This window comes from Condylura cristata, unplaced genomic scaffold, assembly GCF_000260355.1.
Source record: "Condylura cristata isolate star-nosed mole 26May11 unplaced genomic scaffold, ConCri1.0 scaffold00009, whole genome shotgun sequence".
Classification (NCBI taxonomy): domain Eukaryota; kingdom Metazoa; phylum Chordata; class Mammalia; order Eulipotyphla; family Talpidae; genus Condylura; species Condylura cristata.
The window spans coordinates 46,139,670-46,148,912 of record NW_004567110.1 but is presented as its reverse complement, the minus strand read 5'-3'; positions in this window follow the sequence as shown (position 1 = coordinate 46,148,912).

The window sequence follows — 9,243 nt, the reverse complement described above, 5'->3', positions numbered from 1 at the left end:
CCTGAGCCGCTGAGCGCGTCGGATCTGCATCAAGCAAGAGACACTGAGAGCGCGTGAGAGACACGCCCGGCCGCCCCTGCCCTCGCAATGCCTGGATGATCCCCTCACCTTCCCCCGCTCGAGCCAGCCGTAGGCCGAAGGAAATGGGATAAACTTAACAATTCGATTCCTCCAACTCTAGCCCACAAACAAAACGCCAACCATAAAGACAAACACAACACTCCCTCCCCCAACGAAAACCTGCTGCAACCTCGCCCAATTCCAAATTCCCGGGCAGGTCGGCTCTGCCTACCCTCTCTAAACACACCTCGACCAAGGTGTCTGGTTAACAACACCCATTCTACATCCAGCCCCACGCCCAGCTCCTGCAAAATCTATTTCAAGTTCTGTCTCCCGGCATCTTCTCCGTCCAACAAAACTCCTACAGGGTGGATCCCTGCTGCTGGGTCTTCCCTTTGCCGGGACTGGGGCCGAAAAGCCAGCTCAAGACCCGCAGCACTGCGCTTTAGGGCAGGCGGCACGCCTCGGGCCCCAAGCGCGAGAGAAGGGACCCTGGTGTTTGCAAAGGGGACACAGTCCCCGAGTCCGGAACAGGTATGGGAGGCCACGCGGCGACGACCCAGGTGGTCCGGACCCAGGCGGTCCTGCGACCCAAGACAACCTTCGTCTGCCTTGAAGCACCGCAGCTGGCGAACGGACGTTAAGCGCAGGCGGCATCCGCCACAGCCCCTAGTGCCCTCTGGAAATTCCAGTCACCTCACCTGGGAGTTAGGGGCCTGGGGTTGCCTCTCTGGAGCCGACAAGGACCAGCGTCAAACCAGATGGGAGAGGAGGCTCGGCAGCCCCCGCTATCCTTACCCTGGCTCCGCCACCCCGCCGCTGTCGCCCTTGCCCCAAAGGACGGCGCTTTAATGGACGCAAGTTCACCAGGGCTGAGAACCGAAGCCTTTTCAGGGCCGGCGGGTCTTGAGGGCACGATCAATGAGTCCAATAAGGAAGCTAAGCAGGGTCGTGACTCAGAAATTAAAGAACAAGGGGTCAGGAGAAGAGGTCAGCCACTACGAAGGCATCTGCCATCCCCCCGCGCTCGCAAGACGCTCTGCTCCTGCCCTTTCCACACCCCGGCACTCTGCAACTTGGGGTTGGGAGTCACTTAAGGAATAAAGCCCCAAAAGGGCAAAATGATCAATCCGAACCAACTGCCACTGCTGCGGGCGCTCCCCAACCGCCGGGGCAGACGACGGCCCGGGGACACCCCGCCGGGACCCACCTTCCAGCGCGCCGCCGCCGATCAGGAGCCTCCAGGACCCAGGACCCTGCAGGACCCTGCGGGGCGACGTGGGCTCCAACCGGTAGGCTTCGGGCAAACCCGGAGGGCTGAGACGGGTTTAATTAAGAGGGCGGCAGGGGCGGGGCCGCGGGGTTTGGAGAGGGCGAGGTGGGGAAGGGCCGCAGCCCGAGGAGTCCCCGGCCAGCCTCCTCCCCGCCCACCGCAGCCAATGGCCGGGGTTCGACGCGCCCACAGTCCCCAGGGGGTCGCACGCTCATCTCAAGGACCCGGGGTAGAGAGCTGGCTGCCCGCTCTCTGCGGCCGGCCCTTAGCTGCTCCTACTTGCAGGTTGGAGGAGCAGAATGTGCCCCGGGGTCTCCATCCCGCCACCTGCGCGCACACTGGCCGCGCGGAGAACCGGACTCGCGTCCCGGCGTCGTGGCCCCAGCTCGGCTTCGACTTCCTAAGCTGAGCCCGAAGGCGGCGTCAACTTGACCCCAAGGGCCGAGTGGACGTGTGACCCTGCTAACTCGTGGGGAGCCTGGCACAGCTCGCGGACCGGGAAGCGGTGTTGCTCCCCGGACGCTGCCCAGCTTTCGGGTGGCGGTTTAGCCCTCTCGGAGAATTTTACTCCCCAAGCGGCTTTCAGTGTTCGAGGGCCCCACCCCTGTGCCGCCTGGGCTGTCCCTTCCCGGGGGGAAGGCTCGTGACCTCGGGCCAGCGGGACTGAAAAGCTAGGGCCAGACCCTCACCGAGTGTTCAAAGACCGCATTTATATTCCCCTCGCCAGCCATCTAGGGAAAGAAAGGAGCACTTAGGGTCCATTCTCATTCACACCTGGGAGCTTCGAGGGTGGGGGAAACACTTGTAAAGCCTGGTGACCTTGTTCGGCTTCTTCGCCGCTCTGCCCTATGTCTCCTCTTCGCAACAAGAGGCGAACTACCTGCCGCAGTGAGGACTGAAGCGAGCGGCGTGAGCCCCGCCGCGGGGCGGCCTGGGCTCCGTTACTAAACGTGGAAGGAGGAGGAAGCGATCGTCCCACTAAGAAACGCCGCCAGACGCCCAGAAGCTGGCGGAGAGGGAGGCTTGGGGCTGAACCGGGCTTTCTTGGTAAACGCCCCGACCTTCGGGAGTAGCTGCGGCGGGTGGGCCCCTGCCGCCGCGGGGCGCGACCCTGCAGGCTTCGCCGCCGGCGGGGCGGTGCGGGACTCAGCGGCCTTAGAGGGCTCTGGCCGGGCGCGACCCGTCGCTCGCCGCGGGGTGCGTGGAATCAAGTGCGGGACCAGCCTGTCCTGGGCGCGGATGGGGCAGCCCGCGTTGCCCACGTCGGCTCGGGTTTTCCGGCCCAAATAGGATCTGCGACGGGTGCGTCGGATTCTTAACCCGGGATGACAAACTCGTTTCCTTCTCTCCTTGTTCTCGACACCTTTACCCCTGTACTTCAGTTCTTAGCTTATGTTGAAGAAGTGAGGGGTACGAGTCAAATCTTGTCCCCAGAACTAGCACCTATGAGAAGGATCGTGTACTTGGGAAAGCGGAATAACTTCTGCGGCCCTATTCCTTCAGAAAGCATGCACACCCCAAGACTCCTGCGACCCATAGCTGGTTACTCTTCCTCCCAGGCCTCTCCCTGAAGATTCAACGGAGCCCTGTGTAATCCGTGAACATCAGCTCCTCTGGAGGCCCTTTCCTTAATTAAGTACAGGCACTCCCTGACTGTAGCTTTACTTTTAGCAGAAGGAGCATGAACCTTTCTCGAAGCCTTGTTCTACAAGGAATCTAGAGTTTAAAACATTAAAAAATCTATTTTTGTTATAAACATGCCTGTTTAAGGAACTTAGAACATAGAAGTGGCAGTGCCTGCCATCTCTGCTCCCAGCTCTACTCTCCAGAGGTGATTCCCATGAACAATTTGGCTCACTCCTTACCCACATTTTAAATATATATGTATATATTTTTAAAGATTTATTTTTATTTATGTATAGAAGAACTAGTGTGTAGGCCAGCAGCTGGAGAATGTGAGCGGATTCACCTCAGACAGAGTGGGGAACAGAACAGGCAGATCTACTGAAATACACTGCTGAGGGGGAGCAGGGGGCAAGACAGGAGAGGTCTGCTGTGCCAAAACTACATTTTGAAATTGCGCCTATACATATAGGATTTTTTTTTTTTAAGGAAAGATTATACTTTCAACTTTTACAATTAATTTTCAAAGGTGCATGGTACAGAAATTCATTTCATGGCTGTATCTACTTTTTCAGCCTCCTCTTAAAAACATTTAAGTTGTTGCCAGTTTTTCAAATTTTAAACAACTATAGGGCATATTGGTATATGGATACTCTGGCTCCTATAGAATAAATGCCAAGGTGCGAAAGTGATCCACAAGGATATGAATTTATACTTCCACCAACAAGGAGTGCAAATGCAGGCTTTTCCACAGCTTCACCCAATGCTGCATATTAGCAATCCTTTAAGGCTTACTGTCTTCAGCTTTAAAGGACTGTGAAATGTGGTATCTTATTCTAATTTGCCTTTTTAAAAAAATTTATTTATGTATGTATAAGAACTGGGGTAGACCAGAGGTGCAGGGGTGGTGAGAGGATTCACCAGAGACAAGAGTGGAGAGCAGAACAGGCAGGTGGATGAAGTACACTGCTGAGGGGAACAGCAGGAAGGTCAGGAGAGGTCTGCCACGCCACATGGATCACCCCCTTTAACTTCTTAGTGCTGTGCTTTAACCCACTGTGCCACCAAGGAGGGCCCTCTAATTTGCCTTTTAAGTTATTTATCTAACAAGTTTCCTGACTGTCTAACTCTTCATGTGTTGGGCACTAAACCACGCAATTGTGAGCAAGGCAGCCCTGTCCTGGCCCATAGTAAGAGCCTTCTGAGGAATTACACATTTGTGTAATTGCTTGATGAATGTGGAACTATGGATTGTAATAACAGTAAAGCAGACAAACTTTATAAAGTAGCAATGAAAGGGTCAGGAATATGTCCTGATCCAAAGCTGGGAGGACAGGGAGTTTCCCTGCCCTTTCAGATTTGAAAGTTCTATATAAATTAAGTAGATGATGAAAGCAAATGGAATTCCAGGTCAAAAGAACAACTAGGACCAAGGCTCTGAGACCCAGGAGGTGTATGGCTGAAAACAGAAATGAAGGATGCCCTGTGTACAAGGTATTTGGAGAATCAGCAGAAGTCAGGCCTTGCAGGGAACATTTGTAAAGATATAAGTATCCTTCCAAGCTTTTTTGCAAGTCTTTATTGAAGGAGTCACTGAAAGTTTTAGGATGTACTAAGACTCTATTGGGTGTATACTGGCTATCAGTATACATAATCCCTGAATCATTTCAGGGTGCAGATGATTAAAGGTCAAATTGTTATGATTTATTTTTTAAGATGAATCATATATTTCAGGAAATGCACATATCTTAAGTGTACTGTGAATATTTTTTAAAGATTTATGCTTACAGAACTGGGGTACAAGCCAGAGGTGTAGTTGTTGAAAGGATTCACCAGAGACAGAGTGGGGAACAGAACAAGCAGATCTATTGAAATACACAGCTGAGGGGAGCAGCAGATGGGTCAGGAGAGGTCTGCCATGCCATGTGGGTCAGCTCCCTGGCTAGAGATTGAACTCGAGCTACAGTGGCTTCTGAGAGCTTCATAGCGTGGTGCTTTGACCTGCTATGCCACCAGGAAGATCTGTGTATTGTGAATTTGTACTGCATAAATCAGTGGATAACTTTTTACTATTAAACTATAGACTCTGTTGTCCCAGAAAATTCTTAAGCTCCTTCCTAGGTAGGCCCTGTAACCAGCTACTCCAGAGATAATTGCTATCTCCCCCCCCCCAATTCAGTTTCACCTATTCTCTAATTTCACATAAGTGAAATCATAGAGATATCAGAACCTTAGTTGTATGACCATAAGAAGTTTTGATGTATGCTGAAAAAAGTGTAGAGCACCTAGAAAACATTCATTGCTCTACTGCAGGACATATAGATGAACACTTCATTTGGAAGAGTTCAAATGGACTGTGAGTGGTACCTAACCACTTTTAATGGTTGCTATTGTCAGGCATATATCAGGGAAAGCTTCCCTCAGCAGGAGCCAAGTTTACATAAAAGTCTGTGCCTCTTTCCTATGGTGGAGGTGCTCAGGTGATCTGGTAAGTTCTCTCTGTAAGAGGCTCTGGTGCTTCAGATGTCCAGAAAGCTACTAGACATGAACTCATGCAATTTACACCCAGATCTATCTCATTACTTCTTTGATCTACTTTCAGCATTTATAATGGTTGCTTCTAACCCTCCAAGGTTGGGTTTTTGGGTTTTTTAATTTTATTTATTTATTTTTTCTTATGCTGATAGAATAGTACTCTTGTAAGGGTCTGCTTGCGGTCAGTGTTTGGACAGGACATTTCTCTTAGTGACTATAACACGCACTACTTATTTCCTTGGCAAATTCCACCTTAATAGGGATAAGACAGTTTCAAAATGTGTCTGATTTATGCATTTGTATCCAAATTAACTACAAATAGGGATAGCCTCAAGAATTTCAAAGAAAGTCTTTCAGGAAAACTTAATCTAGCCATTTCATTTCCATATTAAAATCTCTGTCTTTGGTACTCCTTGGTGGCACAAGGGGTTAAATCTCAATACTATGAAGTTATCAGCAACCACTGCAGCCTAAATTTTATTTATCCCTGGTCAGAGAGCTGACCCACATGGTGCAGCAGACTTTTGTCACTCCCGCTGCTCCCCTCAGCAGTGTACTTTCTCAATCTGCCTGTTCTTCTCCCCGTTCTGTCTCTGGTGAATCCTCAGAAATTAGGTACATTAATGAAACTGGAACTCACACCTAGTGTGTGACTCACTGGTTTTGGCCAGGAATCTCAAATAGAAAAGATGCAAAGTGACTCAGAAGAAACCCAAATTAAGTGTTCTGGTGTATGGCTGGGAGTGAGAGGAGAATCTCCATGAACCTCCATCCTGTGGAAGCCTCCTGTGAGGTCACACATGCAATCCCAAAATGACTTCTCTCTCATTCGGGAAAATGATTGTCAGCTCATTTTGTTATAGTTGGGTTTGGAAGTTTCTAGGATGAGATGTTAGAAGTGAAAGAACTGATTTGACACTGCGATAGCTGATATAACACTGCGATAGCTGATATAAGAGAGGGAGATTCTGACTGAGCAAGGAAGCATTACTCAAAGCATAGCACATGCATGGTTGTAGTGAACTGCCAATTGTTGTTCTGTCTTGCACAACAGATGGGGGAGTTGTTATTGGTATTAACTTGTTCAAGTCAAGTCATAAATAGAGGAATAAATTCAGTCATAAATTCTTTTTTTTTTTTTAAAGATTTATTTATTTATTCATACAGAACTGGGGTACAGGCCAGAGATGCGGAGGGTGAGAGGATTCACCACACACAGAGCGGGGAGCAGAACAGGCAGATCGACAAGTACACTGCTGAGGGGAGCAGCGGGCGGGTCAGGAGAGGTCTGCCACGCCATGTGGTCACCTCCGGGGCAGGCGGGAATCGAACTCTTGAGGAAGTGGCTTTAGTTTCTCAGTGCAGTGCTTTAACCCGCTGCGCCACCAGGGAGGGCCCATAAATTCTTTTAATAGCTAAATAGTATGAAAAGTAAACAACACAAGAATTCCAGATAAGAATCTAGAAGAACAACAACTAAATAAATTTAATCAGGAAGAAAAACTTCATAAAAAATGAAAACCAAACTTGATTGATTAAAAAACTAAAGATGGGCCCTCCCTGGTGGTGCAGAGGGTTGGAGCGTTGCACTGCAAAACTAAGCCAAGATGTGGCTGCTTCCATGGGAGTTCGATCCCTGGCCCTGGAGGTGACCCATATGGCATGGCAGACCTCTCCTGTCTCGCCCGCTGCTCCCCTCAGCAGTGTACTTCATCCATCTGCCTATTCTGCTCTCCACTCTGTTTCTGGTGAAATCTCTTGCTGCACCTGTACCTCTGTACCCCTGTGCCCCATTTCTGTATGCATTAAATAAATAAAATCTTAAAAAAAAAAAAAAAAAACTAAAGACAATGGAATTGATAAATAAAACCAAAACTGCTTCTTTGAAAAGATCATCAGAATATACGAATCTCTGGTAAGCATGACCAAGGATGGGGGGATGAGGAGGGATATTAAACTACATAGCAATGGGAATGAAAAAGAAAACAACCATAGATAAAAATAACTATTTGAGAAGTCAATATAAAGCTTTATGTCCAGTAAAGTCACATAAAGATAGAGAACTTTAAAACCCCATTCTTATGTATGTCTGTAGGAGGGGAAAACTACAAATAAAAAAATCTTAAATCTACCAATATATTAAAAATCTATTATACAGTATTGTCACTGAAGTATTAACTAAGGAATTTCCCCTATTATAAATAATAGAAAACATTATATAAATAAACTGCTTTAAGAAATCAGCAACATGGTTAGAATTTTTGAAGCAGTATATCGATAAGGAAATAATTCACAAAGAGATCTAAGCACCTGCAAAAGTATCTCCTTGAGTCTTGGGCTGAGTACTGGCCTGTCCATGCATGAGAGGATGCTACCTAAGAGCCAAGAAAGAACTACCAGAAAGAAGCTGCCAATTTGAGGGTCTTACCCAGAGCTAAAAATACTTCACAGTGCAACTAGTGAGAATGGAATAATCTTAGTATACCGGGCATTAATTGAGTCCTCAGAACACTGACATCTTGTTTTTTTTTTAAAGATTTATTTTTATTTAGTTATGCATACAAGAACTGGGGTGTAGGTCAGAAGTTGGGGGCGGGAGAGGATTTATCAGAGACAGAGTGGGAAGAAGAACAGGCAGATTAACTGAAATATACTACTGAGGGGAGCAGCAGGCACGAGGTCTGCTATACCATGTGGGTTAGTTGTTTGTTGACTTTGGTTTTTACTTTATTATAATTTTTTTTCTTAATCCCTTATAGCGAAACCATCAGTATTTTTATTTCTCTTTCTGGCTTATTTCACTAAGCATGATCCCATCCAGCTCTATCCATGTGCCACAAATGACATGGATTTATCTTTTTGATTGCTGAGTAATATTCCATTCAAACACCTGGGATTATTCTAAGCTTCTTGTATTAGGGGTATATAGTTAATTTATTAAAAGAAAATGAACCCTCCATTACAACCCATGAAAACTAAAAATGAAGAAATAGAAGAACATATCACAGATACTGGAGCAACAAGTTCCAAGAGAAGTCTTAATCCAGCAGAACTGTGGACTATACCTGACGGGGAGTTCAAGTTAACATTTATAACCATGCTTGCTGAATTAAGAAAGACAATGGATAGTGTAAAACAAAATCACAACAAAGCTTGAGAAAATATAGTACTATAACTGAATAAAAAATAGTATAACTGAATTTAAAAGTACAATAGAGTGTCTCAACAGTAGACAAAACACATATAATGGCAAGAATTAGTGAGCTTTAAAGCAAAGTGGGACCCTCCCTGGCAGTGCAAGAGGCTAAAGCATAGCACTATGAAGTTATACACAACCAGTGAAGCATGAGTTCAATCCCCACCCAGAGTGCTGACCCATATGATACAGTAGTCTTCTCCTGTCTTGTCTGCTGCTCCCCTCAGCAATGTATTTCAGTAGAATCTGTCTCTGGTGAATCCTCTCACACCCCACACCTCTGGCCTGTACCCCAATTCTTGTATGCATAAATAATTACATCTTTTTAAAAAATAATGCAAATTAGGGAACACACAAATTAAACAACAATGAGAAAAAAAGAATTAAAAAAGTATGAAAGTAGGGCCCTCCCTGGTGGCGCAGCGGGTTAAAGCACAGCACTAAGAAGCTAAAGCCACTGCAGCATGAGTTCGATCCCCGTCTGCCCTGGAGGTGATCCACATGGCGCGACAGACCTCTCCTGACCCGCCCGCTGCTCCCCTCAGCAGTGTACTTC